The following is a 25,658-nucleotide window of genomic DNA, read 5'->3' on the forward strand; positions in this document are numbered from 1 at the left end:
TTCTAGATTAGGTATTTCCTTTCTGGATGCTCATAGCCTTGGTGTATACCTCTATATAGTAATTTAGTCATTACCTAATCAAATAAGGTGGAAATGCCTTTCTCTCCTATTATCTCTAATTCTTATAATCTTTAGGAAAACTTTAATCACTTAGTATTTCATACCTTGCTTCTTTATAAAGAGATGAGAAGGCTTATTACTACTCTTCTATAAATTGTGATTTTGTTAATCATAATTTAATGAAATGTTCTCATCCATCATTATATAGTGAAACAATCCTAAATCTGGTAATGTAAAAATAATGATTTATAATTATATCTCAGAATTTTATGAGTATCGCAGTCTTAGCTGGCGAGTTCTCACTTAGTGCCTTTCATGCATTTGTAGATAGTGACTGCGGCTAGAGTCCTTGAAACCTTTGATTAGTCTGAACATCCACAACGGCTCACTTACACTGCTGGCAGTTGATGCTAGCTGCTAGATAGTATCAGATATGGTTGCTGACCAGATCACCTATATGTGGCTTGGGTTTCTCAAAGCATAGTAGTTCGTTTCTGGTAGGAATCGTTCCAAAAATGAGCATTCAGAAAGACCCATGCGAGTATTGTGAAGCTTTTTACAGCTTCATTTCTACTGCATTCTGTTGGTCAAAAGTGAGTCACAGCACCTAAGACCAGGAGAGACTCAAGGGGAATGGGTTACACAAAGGTACAAATGTCATGAAGTTATGGTTTATTGAAGGGCATCTCAGGAGACCAGATACTACTGTTTTCTCCTCAGCCCCTCATCATATGCATTACAGATGCAATATATTCTCTCTCTTTCTTAAGAATCCCAAAGATATATTCCTTTATAGCATTAGTTTCAAGGTTGAAGTCCAGGATTTAACATTCAAGTGATAGCAAGGTGGTGATAAAATTCCTTAGGGGTAGGGTATTGACTTCTTGTTGCTGCTAGAATGCATCACGACAAATTTAGTGGTTTAAAACAACACAAATTAATTCTTTTATAGATCTGGAGGCCAGAAGTCTATAATCTAGGTTATAAATCTATAATCAGAAGCTTCAAATTGAGGATGACTGAAGTTATTCTCAAGTCTTTATGGAAAAATGAATTTCCTTGCCTTTCTAGGCTTCTAGAGATCATGTGTATTCCTTGGTTTCTGGCTCCTTACTCTATCTTCAAAGCCAGATGCTTAGCATCTTTTCTCTTGTCTGGCTTGTGGTCTCTTTTCTATAAAAACACTTGTGATTACCCTGGACCTACCCAGATAGTCCAGGATGATTTCCCCATGTCAATATGATGTACATCTATAAAGTCCCTTTTCGCATGTAAGGTAGCATATTCATAGGTTCTGGGGAGTAGGACATAAACATCTTTGGAGACATTTTCAGCCTAACACAAACAGTTTCTGGTATATTCTTTCTAGAATATGATTTTTCTCCATCTGAATTTTTCTCAATGACAAGGCTATACTTCCAATGTACAATGGTGATATAAGGATAAAATAAATGCAATAGTAATTATCATATAAGAATAGTAGAAACAATCACGCATACCAATAAGCTATTCATGACAATTCTCACATCTAACCAGACCCAGATCACTGTGTCCTTGGTTAGAACTCGGTACTATTACCTGCAAGTTGTTCTCCATGGCTCTTAGCCAGTTGTTATCTCTGTATAGACTCTTAGTTCCACCATCTGGACTCTTGGCTCTACTTTCCCATTCAAAGTTCCTCTTTTTTACAAGAAATGGACAACACTTGCCTTTTAGTAACTTCCTCAACCTGATGTCTACCCATACGTGGGGTTGGGCACAAAGAATTTGTTTCATTTTGAATTTTCTGTCCATTTTTACTACAACCTAAGAGTGTTTTCTTAAATATTATACTTTTAAAAATTATTGTGGTTTTCCTATGAATGTCATAGAATTCATTCATTAGATAAAAGTCATGGCTTTTCCAGGATGCAATGGTTTTAAAATTCTTAGAAACATTTTTGTTTATTTGAGTGTATAAAATGCTCCTTGAATCTTTCCCAAACCTTAACAAAGGGCTCTACAGTCACATTGTTGTAATGGCCCTTACTCTAAGGACATTTCTTTCTTTGATAGCCTTGTGATATTTAGGGAAGCTGAGAATATGACACAGGTTTTTATGGTTTGTTTGTTTTTGTTTTTTTTAAACACATGAACTTCTGACTTCTTTTTGTCTCTTGTATATTTTGCTTGGAAATAGAAGAGTTTGTTTTTAACTTATTTCATTCTGTCCATATCTTATCATATACTGCTATGGAAAACCAACTGGCATTTGCAACTTTTGTGTGGAAGTCTGGGTGGTCAAAAGTACCAGTTTAAAATGTCTGTTTTTCATGTTATCACGGGCAATGGTTTTCCTAAAATTTCCATCTTTATATAACAAGATAATCTTTCTTCCAGCCTCCAAGGAAATTTATTTTACTGTCTTTCTAGCTTCCACTACCAATCTTCTTGATGCTTCTGAGACCTCTAGTAGTCAACCAGTCTTACAGGTAATGTCATATAGTTTTTAAGATTTTTTTTCAATTGTAGCACCCCATTATGGGTACCAATTTCTCTTCCAGTTATTACTGCTTTATAATAAATCATCTGAAACTTTATTGCCAAAAATATTAACAAGAAAAATTTTCTCATGATTTTGTGGCTTAACTGTGGCAGTTGAGGAGTTCTCACTTGGGTTCTCTTCTGAAGTTGCCATCAGATAGCATTTGGAGACACTAAAGACTAAGTTGAATGTCCAAGATGTATAATTCCCATAGCTGACAGCTAATATTGATTGTTGGTTCTGGTCTCAGTAAATGTACATAAGCTATAGACCATGGGACCTCTCTATTGTCTGGGCTTTGCAGAGAATTGTGACTGGGTCCTGAGAAGCTGCATTACAAGTGACCCAGTTAGAAGTTACAAATCTTCTTATGATTCTTATGACATAGCTTCACTGTGTTCACTGTCCTCATTGTCGTCGTCCTCCTCCTCCTCTTCCTCCCCCTCCCCTTCCCCTCTCCCCCTCCCACTCCCTCTCCTCCTCCTCCTCCTTTTTTTTTTCGAGACAGAGTCTTGCTCTGTCACATAGACTGGAATGCAGTGTACAGTCTTGGCTCACTGCAATGTCCACTTCCCAGGTTCAAGCCATTCTTGTGCCTCAGCCTCCAAAGTAGCTGGGATTACAGGCATGTGCTACCATGCCCAGCTAACTTTTATATTTTTATTAGAGACAGTGTTTTTCCATGTTGGCCAGGCTAGTCTCAATCTCCTGGTCTCAAGTGATCTGCTGCTTATGCTTCACAAAGTGCTGGGATTACAGGCATGAGCCACCATACCTGGCCAGCTTCACTGTGTTTCAGTGTTCAAAAGCAAGTCACAAGAGCAGCCCATATTGTAGTGGACAATGCTACACAAGAACATAATAATTAAGTGTAGTCAACTGAAGAACCATATTGGGAAATTACCATAAGAAAATTACTAGTATCTTAATGTCCTTTATTACAAATATTCTTTATCAAGTGACTTAAAATTGTTCAGAGATAGATGTGTAAATTTTGATGTAATTTTATTGGGTGGTTTAAGTTTTCCAAAAATAAGAGCATACATTTTGTCATACCCTTTGTGTAAATATCATTAATATATTCATTGATCAGATGTACATGTCAACTTTTCCTTTATATTTTCAACCATAGTTTTAAAAATGATAATTTGTATCATTGATTTCAGAGTCTTCTTAAAATAATATAATCAATTTTCTTAAGATTATCTCAGTACATATGGCTATATTTTATTAAATAAAAGCATAGAAACAAAATAACATGAAAGCAAGTATCATGGTTAGGTAAGAATACTTCTTAAATTAAGTAAATGAACTTTTTTCTATTTTCTAAATGTTTTAAAATTTTTCTTCTTTTTATCTAACATTCACTATTCATTAAAATGCTGGAAAGATTAATAACTTAATTAACAAACAGATGGAGGGCATTTTTAAATTCTCAAAGAAAATGTGATTTAAATGGCAATGGTGTAATGATTATTTTCAAAGGGAATTAACCTTTTTTGAGGTAATTGATTAATTGTGCCTAAAATTAGTCAATTATTTTTTCTTCTGAAAAAGTAATTTCATTCTTTTTTTTTTTTTTTTTTAATTTATTTATTATTATTAAACTTCAAGTTGTAGGGTACATGTGCACAACGTGCAGGTTTGCTACATATGTATACTTGTGCCATGTTGGTGTGCTGCACCCATCAACTCGTCATTTACATCAGGTATAACTCCCAATGCAATCCCTCCCCCCTCCCCCCTCCCCATGATAGGCCCCGGTGTGTGATGTTCCCCTTCCCGAGTCCAAGTGATCTCATTGTTCAGTTCCCACCTACGAGTGAGAACATGCGGTGTTTGGTTTTCTGTTCTTGTGATAGTTTGCTAAGAATGATGGTTTCCAGCTGCATCCATGTCCCTACAAAGGACACAAACTCATCCTTTTTTATGGCTGCATAGTATTCCATGGTGTATATGTGCCACATTTTCTTAATCCAATCTGTCACTGATGGACATTTGGGTTGATTCCAAGTCTTTGCTATTGTGAATAGTGCTGCAATAAACATACGTGTGCATGTGTCCTTATAGCAGCATAATTTATAATCCTTTGGGTATATACCCAGTAATGGGATGGCTGGGTCATATGGTACATCTAGTTCTAGATCCTTGAGGAATCGCCATACTGTTTTCCATAATGGTTGAACTAGTTTACAATCCCACCAACAGTGTAAAAGTGTTCCTATTTCTCCACATCCTCTCCAGCACCTGTTGTTTCCTGACTTTTTAATGATCGCCATTCTAACTGGTGTGAGATGGTATCTCATTGTGGTTTTGATTTGCATTTCTCTGATGGCCCGTGATGATGAGCATCTTTTCATGTGTCTGTTGGCTGTATGAATGTCTTCTTTTGAGAAATGTCTGTTCATATCCTTTGCCCACTTTTGGATGGGGTTGTTTGTTTTTTTCTTGTAAATTTGTTTGAGTTCTTTGTAGGTTCTGGATATTAGCCCTTTGTCAGATGAGTAGATTGCAAAAATTTTCTCCCATTCTGTAGGTTGCCTGCTCACTCTGATGGTAGTTTCTTTTGCTGTGCAGAAGCTCTTTAGTTTGATGAGATCCCATTTGTCAATTTTGGCTTTTGTTGCCATTGCTTTTGGTGTTTTAGACATGAAGTCTTTGCCCATGCCTATGTCCTGAATGGTACTACCTAGGTTTTCCTCTAGGATTTTTATGGTATTAGGTCTAACATTTAAGTCTTTAATCCATCTTGAATTAATTTTCGTATAAGGAGTAAGGAAAGGATCCAGTTTCAGCTTTCTACTTATGGCTAGCCAGTTTTCCCAGCACCATTTATTAAATAGGGAATCCTTTCCCCATTTCTTGTTTCTCTCAGGTTTGTCAAAGATCAGATGGCTGTAGATGTGTGGTATTATTTCTGAGGACTCTGTTCTGTTCCATTGGTCTATATCTCTGTTTTGGTACCAGTACCATGCTGTTTTGGTTACTGTAGCCTTGGAGTATAGTTTGAAGTCAGGTAGCGTGATGCCTCCAGCTTTGTTCTTTTGACTTAGGATTGTCTTGGAGATGCGGGCTCTTTTTTGGTTCCATATGAACTTTAAAGCAGTTTTTTCCAATTCTGTGAAGAAGCTCATTGGTAGCTTGATGGGGATGGCATTGAATCTATAAATTACCTTGGGCAGTATGGCCATTTTCACGATATTGATTCTACCTATCCATGAGCATGGTATGTTCTTCCATTTGTTTGTGTCCTCTTTGATTTCACTGAGCAGTGGTTTGTAGTTCTCCTTGAAGAGGTCCTTTACATCCCTTGTAAGTTGGATTCCTAGGTATTTTATTCTCTTTGAAGCAATTGTGAATGGAAGTTCATTCCTGATTTGGCTCTCTGTTTGACTGTCACTGGTGTATAAGAATGCTTGTGATTTTTGCACATTAATTTTGTATCCTGAGACTTTGCTGAAGTTGCTGATCAGCTTAAGGGGATTTTGGGCTGAGACAATGGGGTTTTCTAAATATACAATCATGTCGTCTGCAAACAGGGACAATTTGACTTCTTCTTTTCCTAACTGAATCCCCTTGATTTCTTTCTCTTGCCTGATTGCCCTAGCCAGAACTTCCAACACTATGTTGAATAGGAGTGGTGAGAGAGGGCATCCCTGTCTTGTGCCAGTTTTCAAAGGGAATTTTTCCAGTTTTTGCCCATTCAGTATGATATTGGCTGTGGGTTTGTCATAAATAGCTCTTATTATTTTGAGGTACGTTCCATCAATACCGAATTTATTGAGCGTTTTTAGCATGAAGGGCTGTTGAATTTTGTCAAAAGCCTTTTCTGCATCTATTGAGATAATGATGTGGTTCTTGTCTTTGGTTCTGTTTATATGCTGGATTATGTTTATTGATTTGCGAATGTTGAACCAGCCTTGCATCCCAGGGATGAAGCCCACTTGATCATGGTGGATAAGCTTTTTGATGTGCTGCTGAATCCGGTTTGCCAGTATTTTATTGAGGATTTTTGCATCGATGTTCATCAGGGATATTGGTCTAAAATTCTCTTTTTTTGTTGTGTCTCTGCCAGGCTTTGGTATCAGGATGATGTTGGCCTCATAAGATGAGTTAGGGAGGATTCCCTCTTTTTCTATTGATTGGAATAGTTTCAGAAGGAATGGTACCAGCTCCTCCTTGTACCTCTGGTAGAATTTGGCTGTGAATCCATCTGGTCCTGGACTTTTTTTGGTTGGTAGGCTATTAATTATTGCCTCAATTTCAGAGCCTACTATTGGTCTATTCAGGGATTCAACTTCTTCCTGGTTTAGTCTTGGAAGAGTGTAAGTGTCCAGGAAATTATCCATTTCTTCTAGATTTTCCAGTTTATTTGTGTAGAGGTGTTTATAGTATTCTCTGATGGTAGTTTGTATTTCTGTGGGGTCGGTGGTGATATCCCCTTTATCATTTTTAATTGCGTCTATTTGATTCTTCTCTCTTTTCTTCTTTATTAGTCTTGCTAGTGGTCTGTCAATTTTGTTGATCTTTTCAAAAAACCAACTCCTGGATTCATTGATTTTTTGGAGGGTTTTTTGTGTCTCTATCTCCTTCAGTTCTGCTCTGATCTTAGTTATTTCTTGCCTTCTGCTAGCTATCGAATGTGTTTGCTCTTGCTTCTCTAGTTCTTTTAATTGCGATGTTAGAGTGTCAATTTTAGATCTTTCCTGCTTTCTCTTGTGGGCATTTAGTGCTATAAATTTCCCTCTACACACTGCTTTAAATGTGTCCCAGAGATTCTGGTATGTTGTTTCTTTGTTCTCATTGGTTTCAAAGAACATCTTTATTTCTGCCTTCATTTCGTTATGTACCCAGTAGTCATTCAGGAGCAGGTTGTTCAGTTTCCATGTAGTTGAGCAGTTTTGATTGAGTTTCTTAGTCCTGAGTTCTAATTTGATTGCACTGTGGTCTGAGAGACAGTTTGTTATAATTTCTGTTCTTGTACATTTGCTGAGGAGTGCTTTACTTCCAATTACGTGGTCAATTTTGGAGTAAGTACGATGTGGTGCTGAGAAGAATGTATATTCTGTTGATTTGGGGTGGAGAGTTCTATAGATGTCTATTAGGTCTGCTTGCTGCAGAGATGAGTTCAATTCCTGGATATCCTTGTTAACTTTCTGTCTCGTTGATCTGTCTAATGTTGACAGTGGAGTGTTGAAGTCTCCCATTATTATTGTATGGGAGTCTAAGTCTCTTTGTAAGTCTCTAAGGACTTGCTTTATGAATCTGGGTGCTCCTGTATTGGGTGCATATATATTTAGGATAGTTAGCTCTTCCTGTTGAATTGATCCCTTTACCATTATGTAATGGCCTTCTTTGTCTCTTTTGATCTTTGATGGTTTAAAGTCTGTTTTATCAGAGACTAGTATTGCAACCCCTGCTTTTTTGTGTTCTCCATTTGCTTGGTAAATCTTCCTCCATCCCTTTATTTTGAGCCTATGTATGTCTCTGCGTGTGAGATGGGTCTCCTGAATACAGCAGACTGATGGATCTTGACTCTTTATCCAGTTTGCCAGTCTGTGTCTTTTAATTGGAGCATTTAGTCCATTTACATTTAAGGTTAAGATTGTTATGTGTGAACTTGATCCTGCCATGATGATATTAACTGGTTATTTTGCTCGTTAGTTGATGCAGTTTCTTCCTAGCCTTGATGGTCTTTACATTTTGGCATGTTTTTGCAATGGCTGGTACCGGTTGTTCCTTTCCATGTTTAGTGCTTCCTTCAGGGTCTCTTGTAAGGCAGGCCTAGTGGTGACAAAATCTCTAAGCATTTGCTTATCTGTAAAGGATTTTATTTCTCCTTCACTTATGAAACTTAGTTTGGCTGGATATAAAATTCTGGGTTTAAAATTCTTTTCTTTAAGAATGTTGAATATTGGCCCCCACTCTCTTCTGGCTTGAAGAGTTTCTGCCGAGAGATCTGCTGTTAGTCTGATGGGCTTCCCTTTGTGGGTAACCCGACCTTTCTCTCTGGCTGCCCTTAAGATTTTTTCCTTCATTTCAACTTTGGTGAATCTGGCAATTATGTGTCTTGGAGTTGCTCTTCTCGAGGAATATCTTTGTGGCGTTCTCTGTATTTCCTGGATTTGAATGTTGGCCTGCCCTACTAGGTTGGGGAAGTTCTCCTGGATGATATCCTGAAGAGTGTTTTCCAACTTGGTTCCATTTTCCCCCTCACTTTCAGGCACCCCAATCAGACGTAGATTTGGTCTTTTTACATAATCCCATACTTCTTGCAGGCTTTGTTCATTTCTTTTTCTTCTTTTTTCTTTTGGTTTCTCTTCTCGCTTCATTTCATTCATTTGATCCTCCATCGCTGACATTCTTTCTTCCAGTTGATCGAGACGGTTACTGAAGCTTGTGCATTTGTCACGTATTTCTCGTGCCATGGTTTTCGTCTCTTTCATTTCGTTTGTGAGCTTCTCTGCATTAATTACTCTAGCCATCAATTCTTCCACTTTTTTTTCAAGATTTTTAGTTTCTTTGCGCTGGGTACGTATTTCCTCCTTTAGCTCTGAGAAATTTGATGGACTGAAGCCTTCTTCTCTCATCTCGTCGAAGTCATTCTCTGTCCAGCTTTGATCCGTTGCTGGCGATGAGCTGCGCTCCTTTGCCGGGGGAGATGCGCTCTTATTTTTTGAATTTCCAGCTTTTCTGCCCTGCTTTTTCCCCATCTTTGTGGTTTTATCTGCCTCTGGTCTTTGATGATGGTGATGTACTGATGGGGTTTTGGTGTAGGTGTCCTTCCTGTTTGATAGCTTTCCTTCTAACAGTCAGGATCCTCAGCTGTAGGTTGTAGCTGTAGGAGATTGCTTGAGGTCCACTCCAGACCCTGTTTGCCTGGGTATCAGCAGCAGAGGCTGCAGAAGATAGAATATTTCTGAACAGCGAGTGTACCTGTCTGATTCTTGCTTTGGAATCTTCCTCTCAGGGGTGTACTCCACCCTGTGAGGTGTGGTGTGTCAGACTGCCCCTAGTGGGGGATGTCTCCCAGTTAGGCTACTCAGGGGTCAGGGACCCACTTGAGCAGGGAGTCTGTCCCTTCTCAGATCTCAACCTCCGTGTTGGGAGATCCACTGCTCTCTTCAAAGCTGTCAGACAGAGTCGTTTGCGTCTGCAGAGCTGCTGCGTTTGTTATTATTTACTGTGCCCTGTCCCCAGAGGTGGAGTCTACAGAGACAGGCAGGTTTCCTTGAGCTGCTGTGAGCTCCACCCAGTTCGAGCTTCCCAGCAGCTTTGTTTACCTACTTAAGCCTCAGCAATGGCGGGCGCCCCTCCCCCAGCCTCGCTGCTGCCTTGCCGGTAGATCACAGACTGCTGTGCTAGCAATGAGGGAGGCTCCGTGGGTGTGGGACACTCCCGGCCAGGTGTGGGATATGATCTCCTGGTGTGCCTGTCTGCTTAAAGCGCAGTATTGGGGTGGGAGTTACCCGATTTTCCAGGTGTTGTGTGTCTCAGTTCCCCTGGCTAGGAAAAGGGATTCCCTTCCCCCTTGCGCTTTCCAGGTGAGGCAATGCCTCGCCCTGCTTCAGCTCTCGCTGGTCGGGCTGCAGCAGCTGACCAGCACCGATCGTCTGGCACTCCCCAGTGAGATGAACCCAGTACCTCAGTTGAAAATGCAGAAATCGCCGGTCTTCTGTGTCGCTCGCGCCGGGAGTTGGAGACTGGAGCTGTTCCTATTCGGCCATCTTGCTCCGCCCCGTAATTTCATTCTTAATGGTATACAGGTTCATCAGATCCATACCTTGGAAACTTTTACTTTACATGGTGTCTTAGTCTATTTGTGCTGCTGTAACAAAATACTTGAGATGGGGTAATTTATAATGAGCAGAAATTTAGTTTTCATAGTTGTGGAGGATAGAAGTCCAAAGTCAGTGTTTGGTGAGGCTGGTTCTATATGTTTTCAAGGTGGTACCTTGTTGCTGTATCCTCTGGAGGGGACAAATGTTATGTCCTCACAGAGCAGAAGGGACAGAGGGGAAAAAGGTCCTCGACTAGTTTCCTCCAGCTCTTTTATAACACACTAATTTATTCATGAGGGTTCTGCCTTCATTGCATAATTATTTCCTGAAAAGTCCCACCTCTTAACCCCACCACAATTGGGATTCATTTTCAACAAATGAATTTGGGGAGCATTCAAGTGAAAGCACTGAGTTTTTGATGAAATCTTGATGGTTTTCAAACCTTTCTTCATTTTTTTTTTTTTTTTTTTCTGAGACTCAAACTAAATGATTAAATAGGTTCAGGAATAATGCAAACGGAAAACAACGTATCTACTTTTAGAAAACAACATATCTACTTTTAGACCACATAATATTTTCACTCTTCACATATAAATTGAAATTACCCACCCATTTTTACATGCTTTTCACCTTGCTGATGAAGGATCTTTCATGGTAAAGTTACAAAATAAAGGAACAGAGAATGCCAGTGTCCTGAGTACAGATTCTCTAAAAGAAAGAAAAGTCTCGGCCACCATTTACTCAGATGTTTTTCTCTAAAATAAACAGCTAAGTCATAACTTTTTCCAAGGTCGTGAGTGAGTGAGTAAGTTTAGGAGCTAGAAGATATTCTTTCCAGTACTTGCAAAGGAGCTAATGTCCATGTAGGATAGGCAACATAGAAATAGTAGGAGAGGAAGAAAATGGTCTCTTCTGCTAGAATTATGCAGATAATTTCATATGATCTGCTTAATCTTTCTAGATATTTAATTTTTATTAATGTTTTAGGAGATAATAAAAAATATAAGGAAAAGACAACACATGTAAAACTAAAATATACTTTATATATACAAATTTTTAGGTTAAATACTATCTGTGAAGAAAAAAATTGATGTGTGTAGTAGATCAATTTAAATATTTAATGCTAAACACTCTAAGCCTATTATAGGATATTTGATAGTTTTATCAGAAGCATGTTGTTTTCATATTTCTGTATAAAGTGTTGACAAAATATTTTTGAACACAGTCAATTAATAATTTGAAAAACCAAAATTAAGTAAAATTCTCCCATGATTGTACTTGAAGAAGTAACATTTAGACTTTCTAAAACCATTTTCCTATGTAAATTGTCATGTTACTTATACGTTTAACTTGTATGTGAATTCCTGAAATGAATAACTGCAGAAGAATTTTACAACCATTTTAATTAAAATTATTTTATAACAAAGAAGAACATTTATTTTTTGCATGAGTTATGTTTTGATTAAAAGAAACAATTCAGAACCAAAGAGGCTTCATGGGAATGTCTTCATCCATAAATATTATTTTTGCTTATAGATGGATTTTTTCTTCAGTAATTTTTAAACAAAAAACAAAATATTAAAAGTAAGCTATGAATTTTTTTTCTTGCCATTGGCACACCTTGGCTGCAGATTTCTTTTTATTATGTGCATTTTATATCCCTTTGAAATAAGAGATTTTTGAAGAAAATATACAGCAAATGAACTGAATCAGAAAATAGTCATTTTCTTTTAGTTAATTTCTGCCTGGGAATTTAGATACAGGATATTTTTCTACATGGTTTCTCCCACAAAATATACTGGCTATAAGAGATGTAAATTCAATCTAATGGTTAAATGTTAACTTTGTGTATATTTACAAATCATTTGGATTTAGATCTTTGTATTATCGTATTTGGTATGATAAGTGTAATGATTTGACATAATAAATATAACGAAAGAGTAAATCACAATATTTTTAATATTGAAAGCATCTTAGAGATCATTAGGACACTTTATTCACTTTGCAAAACAAGTGATTTTTCCAATATCATGTGGGTATTTCCCAGGAGAATAAGGGTTCAAAACCAGATATTTCAGTCTAGGTTTATTTCCCACCTTTGTTCAGTGATTCTTTGACCAAGGCCCTGAGGATTAAGAACTTACCAAGTTTTAAATACCCATTACAGGAGAGGAGTTGTGGAGCTCAAGGCTGAAAGGGAAAATGTAATAATGGGAAAGATGAATTACTCATCTATGATTTAGGGAATATATGATCATCCAGTTTCTCATGGATCAGGGATGTTAATAGTTTCCAAAAGATGCATGTTAGGTTTTCATTAAGATTCTTCACATATTTTTGGTTATTGGGAGTTTGAAACTTGAGAACACAATTGAGAAAGAAAATCAGCTAAATTTCAGCTCAAATATCGTTTTCTCTAATTTGACCTTCATCACAAATATAAAGAACTTGTGATGCTCTGAGGATCTAGAAACCTGTACCTATGAGGGCAGATTTCAATTTAAAAGGATTATGCTCCCAAATGCCAGAGCTGCCAGCAGCTATCTATGGGAAGCTGTTTTGGGACATTGTTCCTAAAATTATTGCTTTTAGCAGATGGCTTATTCACAAGTGAGGATGATTCAATACTTAAAATGATGAAAAAGATAGGACTTTTGGGGGTGAAAGACACAACACTCATCTTGTTGGAAACCATACATTGATGTAAAACCTCAAGTTAAGACACTAATGGGAAAATACTTCTTCACCTCTTCTCACAAGATGCTTTTTTTCCCACAAGAATGGTATACATTGCAAATCATTGAGGGCACTGTGAACCATGATTGAAATAATTTTCTAATTTTTTCAAATGCTACACTTTATGTTCCCTTATGGGCACTAATTTATTAATTTCAGATTATAATATATTTCATGACAAGTGGTTTTGAGATAATGGTTTGTTCTCTCACGAATGCTGGGTAGCTTATTGAGACAGTATCACCCTAATTAAAATGCACCTAGGAAAGTTTCACTGTGGTCAGGACTTCAAAGATGGTTAAGATAAATTAATGTTGTTGAACCCAAGAGATATATTATAAATTCCTCTTTATGCTTCCTTTATTTCTTTCAAGGACAATTTACCCCCTACAGACATAACTAATCTTTTGTTTCTTATTGTCTCCTCCTGAAAAGTACTTGAATTTACTGCTTAAAAACTTCAGACTTTCTTTCTGCTGCATTATAATTTTTGAACCCAAACAACAATGACATAGCATCAATTTCCAAAATTATGTTGGGGATTAGAAATTGGAAATTTAAAAGGAGTTATATTTTTTTTTAAATGGGGTAAGCAAATCAAAATCATGACTTTTGATCACTATATTTGCCAAATGAATTTAAAATATATTACTCATGAATATAATTACTTACATTAGAAACAATGGAAGAAATGGCTATTAAAAGAGGGCAATTCAAGGATTTCTTATTTTTTCATAGTATTTTTGAACTATTCTATGTGTAATATAAGTAAGAGGAGCTTATACATTTGTAAATGAATGATTATTAATTTTTGGAGAAAATATAGCAGATAATAAATGTGTGCTTCTTACTCTCATAACTTGTCATACAGAGCAGTCCATATTACCAGAGTTGAAGAAAGTATATAAATGAGGAAGAAAAGATAATAAGTTAAGAATTGGGCTATGAAATAATATGCTTCAGTAATTGAAACAAGTAAGGCAGTGCTGTTAAACAGTTATGTAGTCAGTATCTGGAATCAGATTCCCTCGCTTTCTTTATCCTTTACAGATGGGCAACCACAGGCTTATGAGTTAATTTCTTTAAGACTCAGTTTCCTACTTGTAAAACAGTAAATATGAAAACAACTGACTTATGGGATTGTTTGGAGATTAAAGTAAAATCAGTTATATAAAAGGCTTAAATTCTTGGGACCAAGTAAAGGATTAATAAACATTCGTTTTATTACAAATAATTGAGTGATTTTTTGATTACTGATATTCTTCCATTTGGCCATGATAAATTTTCCTGAAGGACATATCTGGTTTAGTTATTCTCTTCAGAAAATTAATATTTAAGGCTTTTTATTAATTAAATTGAAGTTGAAAATCATGTATTAATAACCTGAAGACTAAATATTATCTTTTTCATATATAGTGAATTATAAATATGTAAGAGTGGAACACTACGAAAAGTCATTTTTGTCACAACTGGCACCTTAATGGGTGTACAGAAAAGAGCTATTATTGAAGGCTTGATTGTTAGAAGAGCCTACTTACAACATTGCCTGGGCTGGCTTTTGAGATGTTCCCTGAGTGATAAGGTTGTTCTGTGTGCCTGTGAATTCTGTTGTACAACCTGTCTAGACAGTACACACACACACTGTGATGAACAGTGAACACTTGCTTTCCTTCTGAGAGTCTAGGATTTCTATGATGGTTTATTACCCAGGCAGAATGTGTCTGAGTGATCAACCCACAACAAAAATCTTGGATTCTGAGTTTCAAATGGGCTTACCAGGGCAGAAACTGTCCAAGTACTGCAACGTTTTGTTCCTGGAGGAAGTAACACATAGGCCTGGGTTCCTCTAGACTGTACCTAGTAAGTCTTTTACCCTTTTTGGTTGCTTTAATAAACCATAGCTATGAATACAATTGCCTTTGAATCTTGGGACTCTTTCTAGCAAATCACCAAACCTGTGTTGGTCATGGAGACCCTGAAATAGATGTCCTCAATTACATTGTGTAAAATATCATTCAGTTGGGGATTGTGTTAGGAAAGATTATAACAATTTTTATAAAACAGGATCATAATTATTGGTTTGGAGTGTGCGAAGGTAGTAGTTTATCTGTGCTTAGGTCTAAAGAAGGGGCTCAGAGATAAACTAGATGTTGGATATAGAGTTGCACGTAAGAAAAGCACATTTCTTTTTCTCCTGTGTCATCCAGCATGGTGGCCCATATCCACAAGCAGATATAGGCGACTATATTGAGTAATGAAGATCTATAACTTTTTAATATTTTCTGGTTGACATATTAGGAGATAATTTATGTTTTAGCATTCGCTGCCAACTGAAAATGAGTTTTTCCTGTTATTCTGCTGGGTGACATCATGCCTAAATTTTTTTGTAAGTTAAAAACATCTTTGCCTTGTTAAAAAACTGTTCTACAACTTTTTTTTTTTTTTTTTTTTTTTTTGGTTAAGAACTTTGTAAGTCTTTTAACGTGATCTCCAATATATGTTTTGTTTTCCCATTATATGCATGCATCATTTTACTAATAATGTATTGTGTACATTAGAAATCTTATGCTAAAATAAATTTTTCAAGAATCAGTTAAAATAATACATCCTAATTGCATTCATCACCTTCCAATGGTTGCTTTGAGCATGACTGAGGTGTGTAAACTTCCCATTAGAGAACTTTACCCCTTGGAGATCTCGGTTTTTAAATCCTGTTCTCCTCTGAAAGGAACCAGATAGTATACTGGAGAAACATCTGACCCTGTTGATGGTACAGGGAAAATACAAGGTGATCTTCACCCCTTGGATAACTTTTCCCTTTGGAGATCAAGAATAAGTTAAGATAAATATGTTCTAATTTTAATTCTCCACTTTACCGTGGTTACTTTGAGCACCACTGAGATGTGTAAATGTTCCACTGGAGAACTTTTCTCTTTGCAGATCTTGGTTTTTAAATCTCCTCTTAAAGGAACCAAATAGTATGTTCGAGAAATATCTGACTCTATTGATGGTGTATGGAAAATGCAAGGTGACCTTGGAGCATGTTTTGGAACTAGAAAGTAAGATGTGTGTATGTATGTGTGTGTGTATATATATATGTTTTATATATAGAGACACAGACAGAGAGAGAGAGACATAATAAAGCAAATGGGAAGATTTGAATGAAGAGTATAGTGGATGGAGTTCCTTTTACTATTTTTGTACCATCTCTGAAAATTTAAAGTCATTTCAGAATAAAAAGTTCTAAAAAAGCCAAAGTATTCATCTTGAAATTTAGGGTATATGGCATTTGCCTCACTAAGAGGTTTTATTTTCTGGCTAGAAATTACAAACTTGTATCTCCAGTATTGAAAAAAAAATATAGATACGTTTTATCGGAGTGTTTTTTAAAAATAAGATAAGAGTTTAAATGTTTTTAAGTTGCACATACGTTCTGCAGTTCCAACAGGATCCATCTTTATTGTCTTAAAGTCAGCCTCAGCCATAGATAATAAAATCTAATGCGTAGTCCTTACTACATTCAAGCACTGTTCTAAGTACATGTGTTAGCTCATTGAATTTGTTAGCTCAACACATTCTGTAAGGCAGTTTGCAAGGCAGCCTTTAAAATGTCACCTGGTTATCCCCAGCTCCTACATTTACTCTCTTGTGTAATCCCCATTCTTTGAGTGTAGGCTGAATCTAGTGACTCAGTTATAACACATGCAATAGAAAAAAAGTGATGAGATGTTTGTTCCAAGATTAAGTTATATAAGACGGTGACTTCCTCCTTGTTCTCCTGCTCTCTTTCACCTGCTCATTGGAGAGAAGGCAGCTGCCATGTTGGAAGCTGTCCTGAGGAGAGACTCGTGTCAAGAAATTGAGGGCAGCCTGTTGCCAGTGAGCAAGGAGAAGCTGAAGCCCTCAATCCAGTAATCCCTGAGGAACTGAATTCTACCAACAACCACAAGAGTGAGCTCAGAAGCTTCCTCAGGGAAGCCCCAGCCCACACCTTGATTGCAGGTTTGGGTAACAAATAGAGACAGAGATTAGAGGATTTATCTAAGCCACACCGAGGTTCCAAATCCCCAGAAACTGTGAGATAATAAATTTTCTCATAAGCCACCAAGTCTTGGGGGTAATTTGTTATTCCACAGTAGATAACTATTAGAAGTAGATACTATTATAATTTCCATTTTAAAGATGAGGAAACTGAAATTAAGTTTCTAGCCCACGTTTTGGAAGATTCTTTGCCAACACTCAGATTAAGTATACTACTGCCTCTCTCCAGTTAGTTACCTGCCTGAGTCATGTAGGAATTTGTGTTTGTAATCTCCATAGTATCCATTCTTTAGCAAGTTTGCTTCTCCTTAAGAAGATTGCAAGCAATTCAGGATGCAACATATGTTTTTGTAGCTAGGAGTGTTTTTCAACATAACTGAAATTGGAAGATCAAGCTGTATTAAAACACATTTCGGAGAAGCAAAAGTTTCACTATTAAGAATATAACTTAAATAATGACAATGGAAAACATAGACATAGGTAAGTAGCTGGATAGTTTAGGTAGGTAGGTAGGTAGATAGACAGATAGATAGATAGATAGATAGATAGATAGATAGATTGATAGATAGGTAGATATAGATACACAAGCAGATAGATGAAGGACAGACAAAACAAGATTAAAGGAAAGAAGATATCTATATCCAAATATGGCCTTTACATTTGTGTGTCCTGAGTTGTTCACTTTGTTAACAATCTGCATGTGTCCTATGTGTTCAAATCAGTGCGATTCTGAGTCTTCCCTTATTCGTATGACAAATAAATCCTCACTGCTTGCTTATGAGACTCTTACCAACTTAAACAAAGGAAAATCACTGCTATCTCCTTTCTCTCCTTAGTGCACAGCTTAATTTGCATGTTATATATTTCTGCTTCATGGGACAATTTCTGTTCTAGGTCAGAAAATTTGCAATGGTACTGGCTCTAAAGAAAAGATTTTACTTTCTGAACATTTAGATATTTGCTTGTTTTTTATAACAACTTTATTGATACATAGTTTACGTGCCATAAAATTCACTCTCTTAAAGCAACTCGCTGGTTTTTAACATATTCACAGTATTGTGCAGTTGTCAGCACTATCTAATTTTGGAATATTTTTATCACCCCCAAAATAAACTCCATACCTATTAGCAGTTATTTCTATGTCTCTGCAACCAAAGTCCTGGCAAACAGTCATCTACTTCCTGCCTCTGTAGATTTCCATATACTGGCCATTTTATACAAACAGAAGCATATAAGATGTGCTCTTTTGTGACAGGCTTCTTTCACTTAGCATTATGTTTTCAAGGTTTATCTCTACTGTAACATGTATTAGTGCTTCATTTCTTTTTATTGTGCTTTATTCTTTTTATTTATCCATTATGCAGATATGCCACATTTTGTTCATTCATGAGTTGATAGACATTTAGATTGTTTCTACTTTTTGGCTATTATGAATAATGTTATTAGCATTTGTGTTTAAGTTTCTGTATTTTCAATTGTCTGGGGTACATATGCTAGGCCATATGGTAACTCTATGTTTAACATTTTGAGGAACTGCCAAACTGTTTTCCAAAGTGACTACACTATTTTACATTCCCACCTTGAAGGTTCCAATTTCTCGACATTCTCACCAACATGTGTTAATGTCTGTCTTTTTTATTTAGCAACCTTAGTGGGTGTGAAGAGATACCTCATTGTAATTTTGATTTGCATTTCCCTAATGACTAATGATGTTGGACTTCTTTTCTTATGCTGATGGCCATGTGTATATCTTCTTTGGAGAAATATCTGTTCAAATCCTTTGTTCGTTTTCGTGTAGTATTTTTATTATTGAATTATAAGAATTCTTTATATATTTTGGATGCAAGTCCCTTATCAAATGTAAAATTTTCAAATCTTTTCTCCAGTTCTTTGGGTTGCTTTTTCACTTTCTTGATGCCTGTTGAAACATAAAAGTTTTTAATTTTGTTTAAGTCATATTTAGATTTTTCTCGTGTGCTTATAGTTTTGGTCCTGTATCTAAGAAACCATTGCCTAATCTAAGATCATAAAGGTTTAGTCCTATGCTTTTTTATAAAGAACCATATAGTTTTACCTCTTGTATTTTTATCCATGATCCATTATGAATCCACTTTTGTGTATAGTATGAGGTCAGTATCCAGCTGAATATCCATGTGGGTAGTCATGAGAATTCAGTTCCCCAGCACCATTGAATAGATACTTGATTTTAATAAAATTGTTAAAATCATATGTAAATAATAAACTATCATTACTGACCTTTTAATAAGCACTACTTTTTTTTTTCTAATCTGATCTTAACAGCTCTATTGTCATCCCCTGAAATGTCTTTTGCTTATGTCAAGAAAACCCAAGAACAAAGGTTTTTAGGGATTTTGAGGTTACACTAATCAAACATTTTAGGAGAATTTTCTCTACATGACCTATTTGCATGTTAGTTGAGAATGTTACACTTTTGATAATAATGTTCCAGACTCAGACCTTCTAGTTTGGACCTCAGACAATTTCTAAGATTTCATAGAAATAATTCCTTGGTGAAACTATACTAGTTTATATTATTTTAACTGGATTTACATTCCTCTGAATTCTTTGTATTGTACACTTTTGATTAGAGGTTCTTATTAGAGTAGTCTTAAGCAATTAAAAGTCACAAGGGAGTGCTCAATATTAATATCTTTATTTACATAGATACCAATAAAAGTCTCTGTGTGTGTGTGTGTGTGTTTGTGTGCATGTTGCTTTCTAAACCAGATGATTTTATAGTTTTCTTTCCATTGCTTGTAATGTCTGTTGAAATTTGTATAAGTAAACGTATTTGCAGATTTCATTATTTGTTACAAGTAAAAATACAAGATAGAGAAAAAGAATAAAATTGCAATAATGTGTGCTCAGTAAAACGTTATTTATGTAAGATTTATAGGCCTACTCTACAACCACCTGAATTGTCACTACCAGTTATGATTAGTTTTGCCCAAAATCCCAGTCAGCAAAGTTTACCATTGTATGGAGTCTTCTCCCAACTAAAGGCAATGGCAGTTTAGTCATCTCTTTATTAACATACCTTTGTTCTCATGACACTGCCTCCCATCTTGCTTTTTCTCTCTCTATTTTATTCAGTGACAAATATGTTAAGCAGGGATCTAAATTTAAAGAATAAATTAGCTGAGGCCAATACTAGAAGAAAAGTAGTTTAGAAAATTATAAAACAAATTTAGCAAATAGACACAGAAATCTCTGGGAGATCTGGAGAGTCAGGATATAAGACTAATCAAAAAGATACAACTTTCAATTTTATTATGCACTAGGACTGACTGATCTCACAGCTGTATACAGATACCATAGTCTACATCAACAACACCACTGATATCACTAATGCCATTTATCCCTAGGTTCTTAATTGTGTGTCAAGGACTGCTCACCTCTTGCATAGAGAAGGAGGATGTACCTGCCATTGTGACCATCTCCCCTAGCATGTATGCCCTATGATTCTCACTTCTTCATATCACTAGCTTCCAATGAAGGCTTAGGAGCAGGTGCTCGATCCAAGCTTCAAGATAGACTAGGCACATAAGTGTCTCCAGTATTCTGTGTGGGAGGAGTTTTTGCTTCTGAGATAGGAAACTCTACACATATAGGAGTCTTGTTTACATGCAGAGCAACCTGAAACGATGACAAATGTTGCTGTAATCAACAACTTCCATGAATCTATTCAATAAAACAGCCAAAAATGAGTCATTTCGGAATGAGTTTAAATTATAGAAAATAACAAAAATGTATTTAGAAGTTTTTTCTGAAGATGATCACGAAGTGCTCAGACATTTAAGTAAAATGTATTCTGTTTTAAAGTCAACCTTCGGAACTAAGTTCCGTTAGTTCTAAATTTGAAATGACACAAGTAGGATTTTTAATTGTGGGAGTTATTTGCTATTATAGGGTTACTATTGGTGATGTTTCATATTTGATCTCACAATAGGAAGAAAATCAAAGTGAATTAAATGAGTGAAATTAAATAAGACGTTTCCTCTCTTTGCTTTGTTTATATTTTTAGTCATACATTTGTCTATAAATTATTGTTTTGTTTACAATAGATTAACAAAGGAGTTCAATTTTAGCCATTTAATTTACAGATCTTCTAAAAGAATGTGATGAAGAATTTGACTTTCATATCTGAATAATTAAATGCTTATGCCCTAGAAAAGGTTACCATTCCCACACCTTCAGAGCAACGTATAGTAATAGGTTAAAAACTTTTTTGGGGGGCCGGGCGCGGTGGCTCAAGCCTGTAATCCCAGCACTGTGGGAGGCCGAGACGGGAGGATCACGAGGTCAGGAGATCGAGACCATCCTGGCTAACACGGTGAAACCCCGTCTCTACTAAAAATACAAAAAACTAGCCAGGCGAGGTGGCGGGCGCCTGTAGTCCCAGCTACTCGGGAGGCTGAGGCAGGAGAATGGCGTAAACCCGGGAGGCGGAGCTTGCAGTGAGCTGAGATCTGGCCACTGCACTCCAGCCTGGGCGACAGAGCGAGACTCCGTCTCAAAAAAAAAAAAAAAAAAAAAAAAAAAAAAAAAAACTTTTTTGGGGGAGAGAGGAGGGGATGTACATTATGAGATAGCAGAATTATATAGAAATGCTTAACTCCTGTCATCAGTGCATTCTAAATTGAGTGATTCAACTAATGAGCCATGGAGCTTCCCCATAATCTGAGCTCTTAAGTGTGGCTGAATGTATCCTAGGCTATAGCCCTATTCTAGTGTATCAGGCTGCCAAAATCTGCTTAAGAACTCTGTCTTCCATTCAGTGATTACTTTGAAAAACTCCACAGTGAAATATTCTAAACTTATCTTTCAACATTTCACTCTACCCTACCTGGACCGTGTGTGTGTGTGCACGCGCACACACACATGTATACACACACACACATCAACTGGGACCAAAAAGAGTGAAACCTGTGTTTTACTATTGAATTTCAAAAGAAAATAAGTCCAAACAAAACACAATTCTGGAGCTGAACTCAAGTGCTGAGCAGTAGATGGGTGAGTTTATAATAATTTTCATCAGTATTTGTCACTAGCCAATACAATTACAAGACCTGGATATATAAGAAACAATGTGTGGCAGGTAGGTAATGGGTGAGTAGTGAGGAGCAGTCAGTGAAAGCAATAAACTTGTAAATGATATAATTTATTTCTTTTATTTGGTTTTAATAAAATATTTTAGGATCTATTCTGATACAGAAATATTGGCCCTTGTCCCCTGAAAATTCATTCAAGGCATTGTTATTTTATTTGTGCCAATACTCCTCCTGCTCTTAAGGCATGTATAATCTGAAACAGTGCTGGCAGTTGTGCACCTTGGGGATATAAAGATAATAGAATAAAAATCTAATTAATACAGAAGTACCTAGTATGCTGTACCTGCTAAGGCAAAAAAAAAAAAAAATATATATTTCTCTCCCCTAATTAGAATCCTTTTCCTGTGGGCTGGGTATTACTGTAAAGAAACAGAATATTTTATAACAGTAGTTATCCCTTTTTCAATTTTAAGAGAAGAAAGCTAAATTATTAGATAACAGTTATCAAAAAAGTTGTCTTCTTTTGTCTTTCTACACACTAAAAATGTATTTGGTAATCATTTAATATTCTTCTGAATTATCCTCATGAGACAAAGTGTGACACTCTGTTGTGAGCATGTGTGACATAGAATTGGTGGCTATTAACACAATGACGGGAAGGTTAGAGTGATTAATGAGGAGTGGGGGTAGGAGGCACTTACAGAATGTAACATTTTCTTAAATTGTATGTTCTCCAAGGAGCTGCTTATTATGATTCCTTCAGTACCAATCCTATCATTTCTCGTGGAACATGCCACACTCTAAATTAGCGCCCTATTCCCAAGGCAACTCTCTTCATTGCAGCTGTTTTCTGTGCCATGGATTCTTCAGACAAACTATTTCATCAAATGACAGTTGTCCTCTAATTCCTCCTTCATCTCATCATAGTTTTGCTCATAAATTTCAAGTTCATGTTCTCTTACTTTGGGGGAGAAATTCTGGAAGTGTTAGATCACTGCTTACTGGACAAGTGCTTAATTTCAACTCTGTCATCCAACAAGTCTTTCCGGGTTTTAATAGTTTTGTTTTTCTACTTCCACCTTCCTTCACATTGTTATACTCAAGCCAATGTTATTTCTAAGATTTTACCTAAGCACTACTGAAATAGTCATAACACAAATAACTCTGTTCTTGAAACCTTTATGAAAAGCAGTTGCATATAAATTAATATTGTCAGACCTCCACTTCTGGAGATGTGGTTTTCCAGAGAGGAGTCTGGACGGGAGAGGCTGCAACAGGGAGAGAGTGTACATGTGGACTATTGTATATGTTGATAAGGTAAGGGTGACAGAATTAACATTTTGTTGAGAAAATGAAATTGAATTCCAAGGAGAACAAATAACAGGAAAAACATGAATACCATCAAAGAAATAAATGGATAATTCTTTTTCAAAAAATTTATAAAGAAAAAGAGTTTTTTTTTTTATTATTATACTTTAAGTTCTAGGGTACGTGTGCATAATGTGCAGGTTTGTTACATATGTATACCTGTGCCATGTTGGTGTGCTGCACCCATCAAATCATCATTTACATTTGGTATATCTCCTAATGCTATCCCTCCCCACTCCCTCCACCCTACGACAGGCCCCCGTGTGTGATGTTCCCCTTCTTGTGTCCAGGTGTTCTCATTGTTCAATGCCCACCTATGAGTGAGAACATGCGGTGTTTGATTTTTTGTTCTTGCGATAATTTGCTGAGAATGATGGTTTCCAGCTTCATCCATGTCCCTGTAAAGGACATGAACTCATCCTTTTTTTATGGTTGCATAGTATTCCATGGTATATATGTGCCACATTTTCTTAATCCAGTCTATCATTGATGGAAAAAATATGGAATGCTTCCTGAATTTGCGTGTCATCCTTGAGCAGGGGCTGTGCTAATTTTCTCTGTATTGTTCCAATTTTAGTATCTGTGCTGCCAAAGCGAGCATGATAATTCTTATAAGAGTTACTGTCCAAAGAAAAGATGGTCTGGAGGAATTCTGTGTGTCAGAGGAATTTGGTCAGAGGCTTTTTACAGGTGTCTATAACTCTTTGACTCTGGCAAAAAGTGAGCTCTTAAGGGCAATGGGCAAATTTGAAATGCTACCCTTCCTTTAGAAACCCCTAATCCCAAGCAGAATAAAAATGGGTTTCTTTAGGTTTTCCCAGTGGGTGGTTTAAATATTTATTTGCATACTCCACAGTGGAGAAATGAGTCCTGACTAGTGCTCCTTTAGAGATAGACTTTCCAGTTATATAGGATTGAGGTTGCCAAGGTACTAATAAAAGCCTGTCTCTCCATTCATTTTGTTTTCAAAATTTATAATAATAAAACAAGTGCTCATCAAATGTCAAAGGCTATGCTAGATGTTGGGGCTAAAGTTAGAATAAATATAGTCCTTGTTATTATGGAGCTCGTAGGCTGAACAACTTACAAGCTCAGCCCACTCAATCCTGGCTCATCGATTTAGAATTTGATATACTTGTTGGGAGGCTACTATCCATTTGCTGCACATACAGAGGGCAGAGTAAATCAAGTGGAATATGCATAGGCCAGATCTTTATGAAGCAATAGTTTTCTGGAGATCCTCAGAGGAACCTATAGGAACTGCGATTTTCCTCAAAAGACTGCAACAAGCAGGGAAGAAGTCTGTGATATCTATGAAAGCAGATATTCTTGATGGGGGAAGGGGGTCAGGTGCACAAATCAATATAAGGGGATGTTGCTGTGAAATATGGGAAGTCTTATGGGAAATATGGAATTCTCTGAAAGATGCAAATGTGGTTCTTTTTCTCATGAAGCTCATATAGTAACTGGAGATACAAACTTTAAGAACCTAATTACACAATTACACAGTTTATTATATTATTAACATCAAGATTACTGTGAAGAGCAGCTTTGGGATGTAAGAATAGTATATGACAAGGGGCATGTAACTTAGTTTAGGGCATTTGGAAATGCATCTTTAAGGAATTTATACAAAGAGTAAGTAAAAGTTTCTAGAAAATGGGTAAAGAGGGGTAGAGAAATACAGGAGTCAGAAGGAGCAGTCTCTCTGGGGCTTTGTGGGGCTCACGAAAAGAGCATGGTGAGTGTGAGTTACTGAATTGAGGAATGGTACCTGCATGAATGGGATGCAGACAGTGATAGGCAGTAGGCATTTTCTGCAAGTTCTAGTCAGTCACATTAAAGACCCCATTAGAATGGGCATCTATTGAAGATTTGGGGTCAGTGGAATGTCATGAATAGATTAGTCTTCATATAATCACTTGTACTATGCAGAAGTGTTGCAGTGAAGACAATATTTAATTTAAGAAACTAGTTAGGAGAGTATTTTTATAACCAGCAAAATGGAGTGTAGATTTACAGTAGGGTGGAGGCAGAATTATGTTTGGATGGATACAGGAAGTGACCGAGAGGGAC

The 25,658-nt window shown here is 36.6% G+C and overlaps 1 non-coding gene and 1 pseudogene across 1 annotated transcript; both read right to left on the minus strand.

Annotated features, from left to right (window-relative positions):
• LOC140709594 (small ribosomal subunit protein eS26 pseudogene) overlaps positions 1-25,658 on the minus strand; it is a 178,059-nt pseudogene that overhangs the window by 25,569 nt on the left and 126,832 nt on the right.
• Positions 24,077-24,183, minus strand: LOC119626368 (U6 spliceosomal RNA). Its single transcript, XR_005242538.2, has one exon. It is a non-coding gene; the product is annotated as a U6 spliceosomal RNA (small nuclear RNA).

This window comes from Chlorocebus sabaeus, chromosome 21 (genome assembly GCF_047675955.1).
Source record: "Chlorocebus sabaeus isolate Y175 chromosome 21, mChlSab1.0.hap1, whole genome shotgun sequence".
In the NCBI taxonomy this organism is placed as follows: domain Eukaryota; kingdom Metazoa; phylum Chordata; class Mammalia; order Primates; family Cercopithecidae; genus Chlorocebus; species Chlorocebus sabaeus.